The following is a 10846-nucleotide window of genomic DNA, read 5'->3' as shown; positions in this document are numbered from 1 at the left end:
GACTGGAAGCTGTACTCAAATATGAAGGTAACTTCAGTATAGCAATTATTTTGAGTCTGTGTATTCTGTTCTTCTAGTTAACTGGCCAGGATTCAGCATTCAAAGGCGGCGGCAGTCCAGAAGATGTCAGCAGCAGATCTACAGACAATGTAATTAGGAAGGGGTTTTACTCAGTGGGCTAACTGAAAAGCTGAATGGACTCTGCTAGTGCCTAGACTACCTCACATCAGTACTCTACGCGTTTATTGATGTAAACAAAAATATGCTTTTTAGTTTAACTTCTTTCAGCCTTCATTTCCCAAATATGTTCTTGTAAGAGTTATCCCTATTAGTCTTTTTAAAAGTCTTGACTGTCACTAGCTGAAACAGCTTTGGAAAAGCCACAAAAACCAAGCTGCCCTGTGACTTGGATTCAGAATGTAGGTAAACAGGTTAACTAGTTACTGCAACCACGTTGTGGTGTCAAGTGTGTCTGAACGTGCTTGTATTCATTTGTGCTTTCCTAGTGCATGTGCATATATTGTTCTTCTCCTAAACTATTTTCCCGGTTGGCACATACACTCCTGGGCATCTATCAGAATGGTGCTCAGCTTCCTCAGCTAGCAGCTGTCCCCTGCCTAACACGGCCACGCGCTACACAAGTATTGCCTCCCATGGAGGCCCATAAATAATTGTGGTATTGAAGACAACGCAGCAGAGGATGCTACCAAGGTATGGAGATGATAGACGTGTCCCATGCCGTTGTATCTGATTTTTGTCTTGAGACTGCTCCAGCATGAGACTTGAGGGCTTTTTTTGTTGTCGCTGGGTAGGAAAGCTAAACTCGGAACACACAGCTGAAGATGTACTTAAACATTGCAATAGCCAAGGCTGTTGTGGCACTGCTACCCACCTGCAAGGGAGAGTCTTGAAAGGAATTGGCATGCAGAGAGTGTTTTCAGATAAACCCTGAAAGCTGTTCTACGTGGTTACATGAAAACTTGTAGTAGTCTGAAGTTCCGGTTCTGTAAACTGGTAACACTGCTTACCCAGTTAAGTGCATGAGGGTTTTTTGAGGGGTGGGGAGAAATTCTGATCCCATGAAACAAATGTTGTGCTCTCTCTCTATTGTAACTTCTTTATAACTTGGTGTTTTTGTAAATGAAGTTGTATGTTTTTCCAGAGAATTTTCGTATGTACTGTAAAATACTGTCTTCCAAAAAGATTTTTTTTTAATTATTATTAATTTTTTTTAATGCACGTGGGATCTGCTTAAAAACCCCAAACAAGTAAACCAAATGTAAGGCGGGCAGGGCAGTGCCAGAAAAAGTATGTTCTACAAAGTGATGATGTCATGGTAGAGTAAATTTGAGGAGACTAGGAACACTGCTTTCCTGCTTCTAGTATTTCCAGGTTTTGAATTAACACCCTCTGAATAGTGCAGCTTGCAAACTGCGCTGACAGCTGAAGTCCCATTTTGCTGTGCGGACAACAGATACCCCTGACTTCTTTTAAAATTAGTTGCTTGGCTTAAACCGCAATTCTGAGCTCTGATCATTTTAAGCATCCACCTCAAACCCTAGTGACAAGACCGAAGGGGCATGTAGCTACCTTGCACGGTCTTCATTCTCCAGCATTCCCCCTACTGCTGGTATTCCAGACTTGTGGAGAAAGCATGACCATGACCGTATACTTACCTTTTTTCCTTATTACCTCTGGCTTCCAGCTTGCTTCAAGTGCAATTCATCTCTTAGAAAATGTGCCTTAGTGGGTTTGAGAGGTCTTATTCCTCCTTCTCCCCTCGAAAAAAACCCAAAACTTAAGAGTGCAAGGCTTAGGTTTACTCACAGGTTAAAATTAAGAGAGAGAACCTATGTTACTTCAGTGGCTTTTAGCAGAGCTACACCCTGAGTTTATAAAATGGTTACCTTGGTTTTGTGACCTGGGTTAAAACCATGGTCTTTCAATACTGTCAAGTCTGTGTACTAGTTACAGTAGGTATACAACTTCAGCACTTGTGTAAATAAAACTCCATCGTTAATTTGAAGGAATTAAAGCTGAAGTAGGTGATAAGATAAACGGCAAAGCAACTATGAAAAGTGTTTTGTAATGGTCTACAAGCCTGTAATATTACCGTGCTTTTAAACAAATTCTTCCACTTGACCTGTTAAAGGCTGTTGTGCCCTTAACCTCTAGTCAGCACATGCATTTCTGCAGCTGGTCTCAAACTAACCTAGCTAATTGATATCAAAGTATATGCCTGTACATGGATTTATTTTTTTTAACTCTTGCTTTGCAGAATTATCTTCTAATTGTGCTTTGTTGTTGTTGTTGTTGTTTTTCCCCCCCTCACTCTTAGGGTGTTAAGAAGAAGTTTAGGAAGAAGTCAGGTTACTAGTTTCCTGGACTTGATCCAGCATGGGTCAGATTACACGCTTTATTTTAATGTACCCTGACTCAGCGCTTGGCCGCGTGCAGAGAGATGTTGCTGTTCTGGAGTTTCCCTGGCTATTGCAGAGGTTGGATGCTGCCCCAGCACTATGCAGATTAGATTACAGCTGTTTTAAATAAAGTTCAAACTGCACCAGTTCAACTGAAGTGTTTTCCTTTGTTTATGGAGCAAGTCTTCTGTCAAAGTGATTGAAAGGCAAGTTCCTCATGCATAAAGACTCCTCTCCCTACAATACTCAGAAGGAAGCAGCCCAAGCTAGAGACAGTATTGCCAAGCGTGGTTCCTGTCCTTTAGGGTGAATCCCTCCAGCAGGCTTTTCTATGCTCTGGGAAACATCTGCGGTTATAACTTTGCAGCTGCTGTTGGCTCTAGCAGTCCTGTCTGAATCTGGTCCAGCGCAGGTCACCAAGAGTCAGTGCTAGAAGCAGCGCTTCTTAGCTGTTAGCAATTGCATCATCACATCGCTTCCTGGCATAGTGTCTTATCACTGATCATCTGGGGACAGAGGTTTTTATTCATTTGCCAGATGGAGCTGGTAGTAGGGCAAGTTCTTTCTGGAATACCTGAAGGAGAGAAAAGCTGTATGTGGCCTTCTTTCTCATTTTTGTTTTTACTGAAAAGCAAAGCAATCGGTGCTAGCTTTGCAAGATCCTCAGGGTTATCGACAAACCCCAGGTAAGTAAATGCCTAAACTAAAACAAACCCTAGTAACAAATGCATTGTTTTCTCTTGCTTCTGCCACAATGCATCCCCCTAAGACCCTAAACCCAATACTGAATGTATTTAATTGTGATTGTGCTGAACACAAGATGACCAGAGCCAGAAAATACCTTGGACTTGAAGGTGAGGGAGGCTCCTTGATGCCAGACTTGCTGCAAACTTTGCTGTTTTCTGTCTGCTTTCTTAGCTGGTTGCTGTGTGTGTGGCTTGGAGGTCCAGCTGGAGGGGGTGAGGGATGCATGATCAGTCTCCTTAAAGAGGAGCAGCTCTGCGTTGAGATTGTGTACGGTTAGTAACTTTGAGCAAGACGTTCCATTGCAGGAATTAACGTCTCCTGTGGTTTTACTTGTTAGGTCTAAGCAAAGAAGTGGCTCATGTGAAGTCGCCTCCGCTTCTGCTACTGCAGTGGGTTGGTGTAACTTCTTGCTACTGCTTCTGCAACTGCAGAAACTAGAGAGAGCAAGTAATAGAGGGGTTGGGGGGTCCAGCCGCAGCCCCCTGCTTCCTGGCCAGCTCTGCTGTTGCTCTGCCTTTCGTCGAGTGCTGCGGGGCCAGGTTGGACTAAGCAGAGTCCAGTGGGGTGTTTTCCGAGAAGGAGGCGAGGGGTGGGCTGTTGAGCACTGCCTGCTGCCTCCTAGCATGCTGGTCAGCATGGACTCCCTCCCCTTCCCTGTGCCTGAGGGTTTCTTCAGCCACCATCTACCCCTGGGGTGCCCAGCTCCGAGCGTGGCCCGAGTATGACTACCTGTGGTTGGTAGTCGGTTTGTTTTGTGTTTCCAGGTTTTCTTCCTTGGAATCATGTTGTCCACAAAGAAATGTCATTATCCATCCCATTTCTAATTCAGTATCTACCGATCTAGTGTGACCCAGAGCCTGTGTGAAGGAGGAGCCGCCCCAAAGGATCCTGCAGCGACCTGTTTGTCCACAATCCTTTCTCCGAGTCCACTTCTGGAACTGCAGGGGCAGTGCTTGTGTGCAGAGTCCCGGAACAGCAGCACTGCCAGGGAGCCCCAGCGCCTGCTGTGTCCAGAGCTGCTCTTTCCACCGCCACACTCTCCTCCTGAGCCCTTCTGGTGTTGTAAGGCCGGAGTGCTCCAGCAGCTTGGCCACAGTTCTCCCGTGTGGCCATCCTGTGACAGCAGGCAGGGGAAGGCACTGGGCACTGCTGGGACAGAGCTCGCCATGCTCCAGAGCAGCATTTGCGTCATGGAAGGAGACCCCCTCAGGGCAGTGCCTTAAGGCTTAGGTCTTCTTCCAAAGTTTCTCTCAAGAACATGCAGGCTCTGGCCATGTCCACCAAAAATTACCCTGTCCCGTATTTTTAAGCTGCTTTTTAAGCTCCAGACTAGCTGAACGAGAAGATATCCACTGTACATTTAATTGAGAAAGATGTACGCAAGACGCACCAGCTGGGGACTGATGCTGCCAGCAGGTTCAGCACCCCAGGGGAAGAGGAGGGCAGCCACCCTCTCTGGCTGGAAGCCTGTCGGGGCTTCAGCGTTTCAGCTTTGGTGGCCCCAGGCTGCTGCGGAGCCGTAGTCCAGTCTCTAGGGCTGCAGGGACCCATGCCAGGGGCTGTGTGGAGGGAGCTGGGCAGGGGCAGGGCTGCAGGAGGTGATTGCAGGGCTCTGACCCCAAGCAGAGTGGCTGCAGCACTCGTGTTTGACCCCCAAACCTTGCCTCATCAGTGCCTTTACGGTAGCTGGAGATCCTCATACTTACACATGAGGAGTTGCAGGCGTGATCTGTACCAGCAGTGGCTTAGGAACCCGGACCGGGGCTAAGCCCCAGCAAGAGCCTTTGCACAGAGCTGTTGCTCTGCAGCTCCCTGGCTTGCCTCCCAAAACTCCTCATCCAGCAAAACCTCCCACACTTATGCGGAGCTTTGATTCTTGGGGCTCCGCTGTTCCTCTTGCTGATGCTAATGCCCTTGGCATCAGTTCCCATAATCACGGATTGCTATGTAAAATATTTATTGCAGGACTTATCCTTTTTAAAAAAAAAACAAACCAAACCCACTTTATTTACATAAATTACAAAATAAAATAATCACACTTTTGCTCACACTAAAAATCTACTCTTAAATTAAAACGCGGTTGGGCTCAGCACAGCAAGGAGCCACAGCAAGGTCGTTGCTAGCAGAGCCTTGTGCTCTTAACACAGCGTTCCATTTTTATAGCTCTCATTTTTATAGCTTAAACCATGATAGAGACAGAGTCACAGCAGCACAGAATGGATGCTGAAAGAGACCTCTAGAGATCATCCAGCCCACCTCGGCTGCTTGAGCAGGGCCAGCTGCAGCAGGCTGTGAGTCTGCTTCTCGAAGGTTCTATTGGCTGCGTTGCTCCCAGGTTGTGGAGCTCGCATGGGAAATGGGCAATGAAGAGGGATGAAGTTTTCAGGCACTTTCTGGCCGGTGCAGTGATTTTTATTTTTTTTTTCCTTCTGACTTTTTCTCCCCCCTTCCTGGTCTTGCAGCTGCCCAAGGCGCAGCCAGAGAAGTGGAGGAGGGTCCCTGCCTGGCCTGCAGCTCCCTCCCTCGCCATTCTTAGGGTGATTTGGGGTTATTTTGCTGTGTCAGTGAAGCAAAGCTGGGCTCTTGGGGGCTGAGGTCAGTGGGACCCGAGGAAGGCCGTGATGGTCTTGAGGCTTTGAAGGGCTGTGCACCGAGCCCTGTCCCCGCTGGAGGGGACGCTGGTGGTGTTCAAGACGAAGGCCTTGCAGCCCTTGTTGTCGTGTGTGCCCGTGTCCCCCCCAGCCCCCAAGGTCTGTCGTTGTCGCAGGGGCTCTGTGCTGCTTTCTGCGTGGGGCCGTGTCCGTGAGTCCTGCAGGGACCTGTCTGTCCTGGCTTCCCCACCAAAGGGCTGCTTCCCCTGGGGAAGGGGAACGGGGAGTTGTTCCCGTTCCCGTCCCCCCCCCACCATCGCCTGCCGCGCTGGTGGTGACTCAGGCCTGGGGGTGGCTGGGTTCCCCTCGGGGCTTGCTGGCTTGGATCTGGGGCTCGGCGGGGCTTTTGCACCTCTTGGGGGCTGTTTCCCGGTGCCCCCCGCACTCCCTCCCCGTCCCACACAGGCACGGAGCGGTTCTGGAGAAAGAGCTTTTAATGGGAAACACAAAAGAAAAGGTCCCATCCAAGCTGGTCTAACCCCTCCCTACCACCCTCCCCGGCCCCCCCTTCGACAAATACCCCCCCCTCCACTCCCACCCCCCATTCCCCCCATCTCCATCCCTCTCACCCCTGTCTAATCCCCCCACCACACACACACCCTCACGTTGGCTGCCAGAGCCCTGCGCTTGCTGGGTGCAATTGGCAAGGAGCTCTGCGCCTGCCTCTTCCTCCACTTGCCGGCCGTGGCAGGTGGGGATGGTGGCAGGTCCATCCCCGCATCCTGCCACGGCTCCTGGGGCTCCATCCCGCCGCCGTTGACTATTTTGAGGCTCAGCATGGTGTCGCTGAGCTCAGGGATGCAGTAGTCGGGGGTGAGCATCTCCTCAGGCAGCGAGAGCGAGCTGAAGTCGCGGTCTGGGGTGTCTGCGCTGGTGCCACCAGCGTCCTCGGGCACGGAGCTCCTGCTGGGAGCATCCTGGCTGACCCCCACTCCATCCAGGGAGCAACCGAAGAGCCTTAGGGCCTCTTCCAGGACCATCTCCTCGGACACTGCAAGGTCGCCTGCAGTGTCCCCAAGGGCTTCGTTGTTGGTGGCAGCGCAGGGGCTGGTGTGGACATCGCCGCCTGGGGGTGCCCCCACAGGGGTGGCCATGCTGGGGATGTTGATCTGTGCCAGCTGCCCCTCGCTGTGCTGGTAGCCAGGGATGGACACTGGCAGCTCCAGAGGGTCTGCGGCCACCCCACTCCTCTGATTTTTGTAGGGTGTGAGGTATCATGGTTGGCCCTGGGGGGTCCCTGTGGCTGCCCAGGCCAGGGGGGCCCCGCAGCCCGTGGGACCCCACAGGGCAGCACCCGGCAGAGAAGTGGCGCCTTGGCCGAGCGTGGCGGTGGCCGGTGGAGGCAGGTCGGTGGTTGTCCACTGGATGCAGAAGACCCGGGGGTCGAAGAGGCAGCCACATGGAGCCCTCTGCAGACCTGTGTGGGTGAGGGGGAGCCGTGCTGGGCCGGGGGGACTCTCTGGGGGCACCCGCCAAGCCGGCCCCGATGGCCGACATCCCCCAGCTCTGGGCCAGGGGCGTGGGGAGCTTGTGGCCGGGGCGATCCCCACAGGGTGAGCTGCTGTGCTGGTGGGACGGGGTTGCAAATCAGGGAGGAGACTCGCATCTAGGAGGTGAAAGGGGAGAGGTGGCCCCAAATATTTGGGGAATTCTCTGCAGATGGGCTTTACTGGGCACGCGCCGCCCGGGCGAGGGCAAGGATGCTCACCGGGGCTTGCTGAACCCCCATGCGAAAAGTGCCGGGGGAACGGGTGTGATGGGGATGGCGAAGGTGCCAGAGCAGACTGGGGTGCCATACCTGCTGGTGGTGCCTGGGGGGCCCGGGCTGCAGGGAAGGGCTGCTCCCGCGTGGGCAGGCGGCACGGGTTGGCTGAGCCTAAGAGAATGAGACAGGAGCGATGGCCGGCGGTCTCCTCTGCTCTTGCCCCCCAAGAGCGTCCCTGGGCTGCAGGGGTTGGGGTCGGTCCCTACCTCAAGGGTAGAAGGTTTTGGGGAGCATGAATGGCTGGAAAAGCTGGGGCGCCGGGGGGCCCCAGGGCCCAGGCAGTGGGAGCTGCGTTGGTGGCCGCGCCATGGTCCCTTCTGGCTGTTGGCTGCCAAGGACTCTTTGGCGTCTCCCCGGAAGGAATGCGGGGGCTCCCTGTGTTCTGCCCCACCCCCAAGAGCCTCCCCAGCTCCTCTTGGGGAGGGAAAGGGTTAAGGGAGGCTGGGGTGGCCCCGGGGCCTACAGGCGGCTCTCGGGCTCTGCGGGTACAAATGCTCTTGGCTTTCAACAGTATTTTTCCGGTGGGGGAAGAACAACAAGTTGATTCAGCTGAGCGAAGCAGGGACCAAGCTGCAGCCGCAGCCTCCTTGCGCCAGATGGCAAATGCGTTTGTGACCGTTGCCCGCGCTTCTGTTCGCTGCGTTGACCGGAGCGAGGCAGAAATAGGAAAAAGGACCTCGAAGGCGCGAAGGAAGGTCACGCGGTGTCGCTCGGTGGCACGCTTTCCCACAGCCCTCGCTCCAGTAGTGCTGTCAGGTCTTTCAGTCTCCTGCTGGGAAAAGCAGCAGCTCTGGATCCCCCTGGGAGGGGGCAGCCCTTTCCCTGGGTGCATGACACCCCGGAGGAGACGCACCGCGTGCTCCCAGAAAAGGACTGGATTCTGCCCAACGTCCGGTGTCAGGGCGCTGGGGCTGTTTGCGCTCTACGGGATCCCAGGGATGGGGTTAGTACATCCCCTCCTCGTGCTTGGAGGATTCGGCGCTAGCAAGGACACCCCAAGGGTACCAAGGACACAGGCCTCTCGCTCCCGCTGTGTGAACAGTGTGTGGCCTGGGGGAGTCGGGACAACTGCCGTGAACCGGAGGCCAAAGATCTCTCCTGGCCTGTATCCTGGTAATCAAAGAGATTGCGCTCTGTTCGTGAGGCACCTCTGGCTGCAAGATTGTGCAAGGCCATGTGCTGCGTAACTTGTGGCAGGGACCGATGCTGGGGGCGTGAAGGCAAGCGCGCTTCTAAAAGCATAAAACTCCGTTTCATTTCAGAGCGCAGCTGAGCCACCCCGCTCCTCAAGACTCTGCCATCTGCACCGCTGTGGCTGGGACTGGGCAGTGCTGCACATCCCAAAGGCCACCGAGTCACACCCGTGTCCCTGCTGCTTTGCCGGGAGCTTCTGCGATGTGAGCGATGTTCTGGGGGGTGATCTCTTGGACTGCAGCTACTCCGTCCCTGACCGGCAGCTGGCCAGGAGGGTTGTGTCCCAGGTGGAATTCCACCTCTCTGACGAGAACCTGGCCAAGGATGCTTTCCTCCTGAAACATGTCCAGAAGAACAAGATGGGCTTCGTCAGCATCAAACCACTGCTGTCCTTCAAGAAGGTAGGCAGCGCGTTGCGTTGGCCAGCCGGGGTGGGAAGTAGGGGTAGGAATGCCTACTTTCTAAAACTCCAAAATGAGTCTTAGAGAGTTTCTTTGACCGGCTTTTCGGTATCATGGGTCCCCGTCCCCGAGTCCCTGCTGAGCGTCCCCCCCAGCAGACTGCTGCTGGCCTGAGAGCTGCTGCCCCTGGAGCAGGACGTGCTGCACAAGGACCCCTCGGCCCCCTCCTGGCCCGGCAGCAACTTCAAGCCCAGCAATTTCAGCAATGCCTTCACTGGATTACTCCTCGCCGGCAAAGTCTTCCCTCCGCTCGGGACAGGCTTGGGCACAGGCAGCTGCTACGGCCTCTGCCCCAGCACTGAGAGCACTCGTGGCTGCGGCTGGGGGAGTGGGGTGGGTGCCTGGGCACCCTGGCCCAGCAGCCCCTCGCCAGATGCCAAACCTCTTGCCGGCAGTCCTCCGGCAGCGGCGTGGGTGCCTGAGCCCCTCGGCCTGCGGGATGCGGTGCTTTGCCTGCCCCACTGTTGTCCCAAAAGTGGGGTCGTTTACCCGGGGTGCAAAATGCCAATATAAATACAGAGCAGAGGTATTTTATTCCAGTTCATGTTTACGCAAAGATGGGGGCTAGGTGGTAATCCGCAACGCTAGCACCCCTCATGCCTAAAGGGGCAAGCAATTTATACAGTTCAGTTATACATATTCGATTTCCAAAGTTCTTCCCAAAACTATTGCCGGGAGTAGCTTATCTCGCACAGTTTCTATTGGGCTACAGTTTCCCTGCTTGGAATTAAAGGTCCAGTGTTCTTTTCTTCTACAGCACATGCTCAAGGAGAGTGGGGGGGTAAGTCTTTTTGGTGTGGAATTGAGTTGGTGGTCATGATCTCCCCCTGCCACCTTTCTTTACCTTTCCTCCAGTTTGCGAAGATGCTTCTGACTTCATGCCTATTAGCAATTATTCAACTTTTTGGCGCCTCCTGGGGTAGGATGTTCCCTTCTTCTCAGTTTTTTAGTTCTTCTTCAGGGGCACAGTTGTTAGCAAGGCATGCGTTGATCATACAAAGGGGATCTTGTTTCACAAGAGCTTTGTGGCCTTTTTCGTGTGGCTTAAGTACATAATTTCTTAAGTACATCATTTCCCCCTGTGGTGGGTTGACCCTGGCTGGATGCCAGGTGCCCACCAAAGCCGTTCTATCACTCCCCCTCCTCAGCTGGACAGGGGAGAGAAAATATAACAAAGAGCTTGTGGGTCGAGATAAGGACAGGAGAGATCACTCACCAATTACCGTCACTGGCAAAAGAGACTCCGCTTGAGGAAAATTAACTCAATTTATTACAAATCAACCAGAGCAGGGTAATGAGAAATACAACCAAATCTCAGAGCACCTTCCCTCCACCCCTCCCTTCTTCCCAGGCACAACTTCATTCCCAGATTCCCTACCAACCCCCCCCAGTGGCACAGGGAGACGGTGAATGGGGTTTACGGTCAGTTCATCACACATTATTGTGATACTTGCCAAACCAACCAAGAAAGGTAAAACTGGAGCACAGGGAGCAAATGCTTTTCTTTCACCTTAGGCCAACTGCTCGGACGCTCTCTATGCTGCCCTGCTGCAGAGGGCATCCCTCTTGTACCAGTAAGAGACATAAGAGTGAATTAAAGCCAGAACT

The sequence above is a fragment of the Accipiter gentilis genome, unplaced genomic scaffold (genome assembly GCF_929443795.1).
Source record: "Accipiter gentilis unplaced genomic scaffold, bAccGen1.1, whole genome shotgun sequence".
Lineage (NCBI taxonomy): Eukaryota > Metazoa > Chordata > Aves > Accipitriformes > Accipitridae > Astur > Astur gentilis.
The sequence above is the reverse complement of the archived record's forward strand: the minus strand, read 5'-3'. Positions refer to the sequence as shown.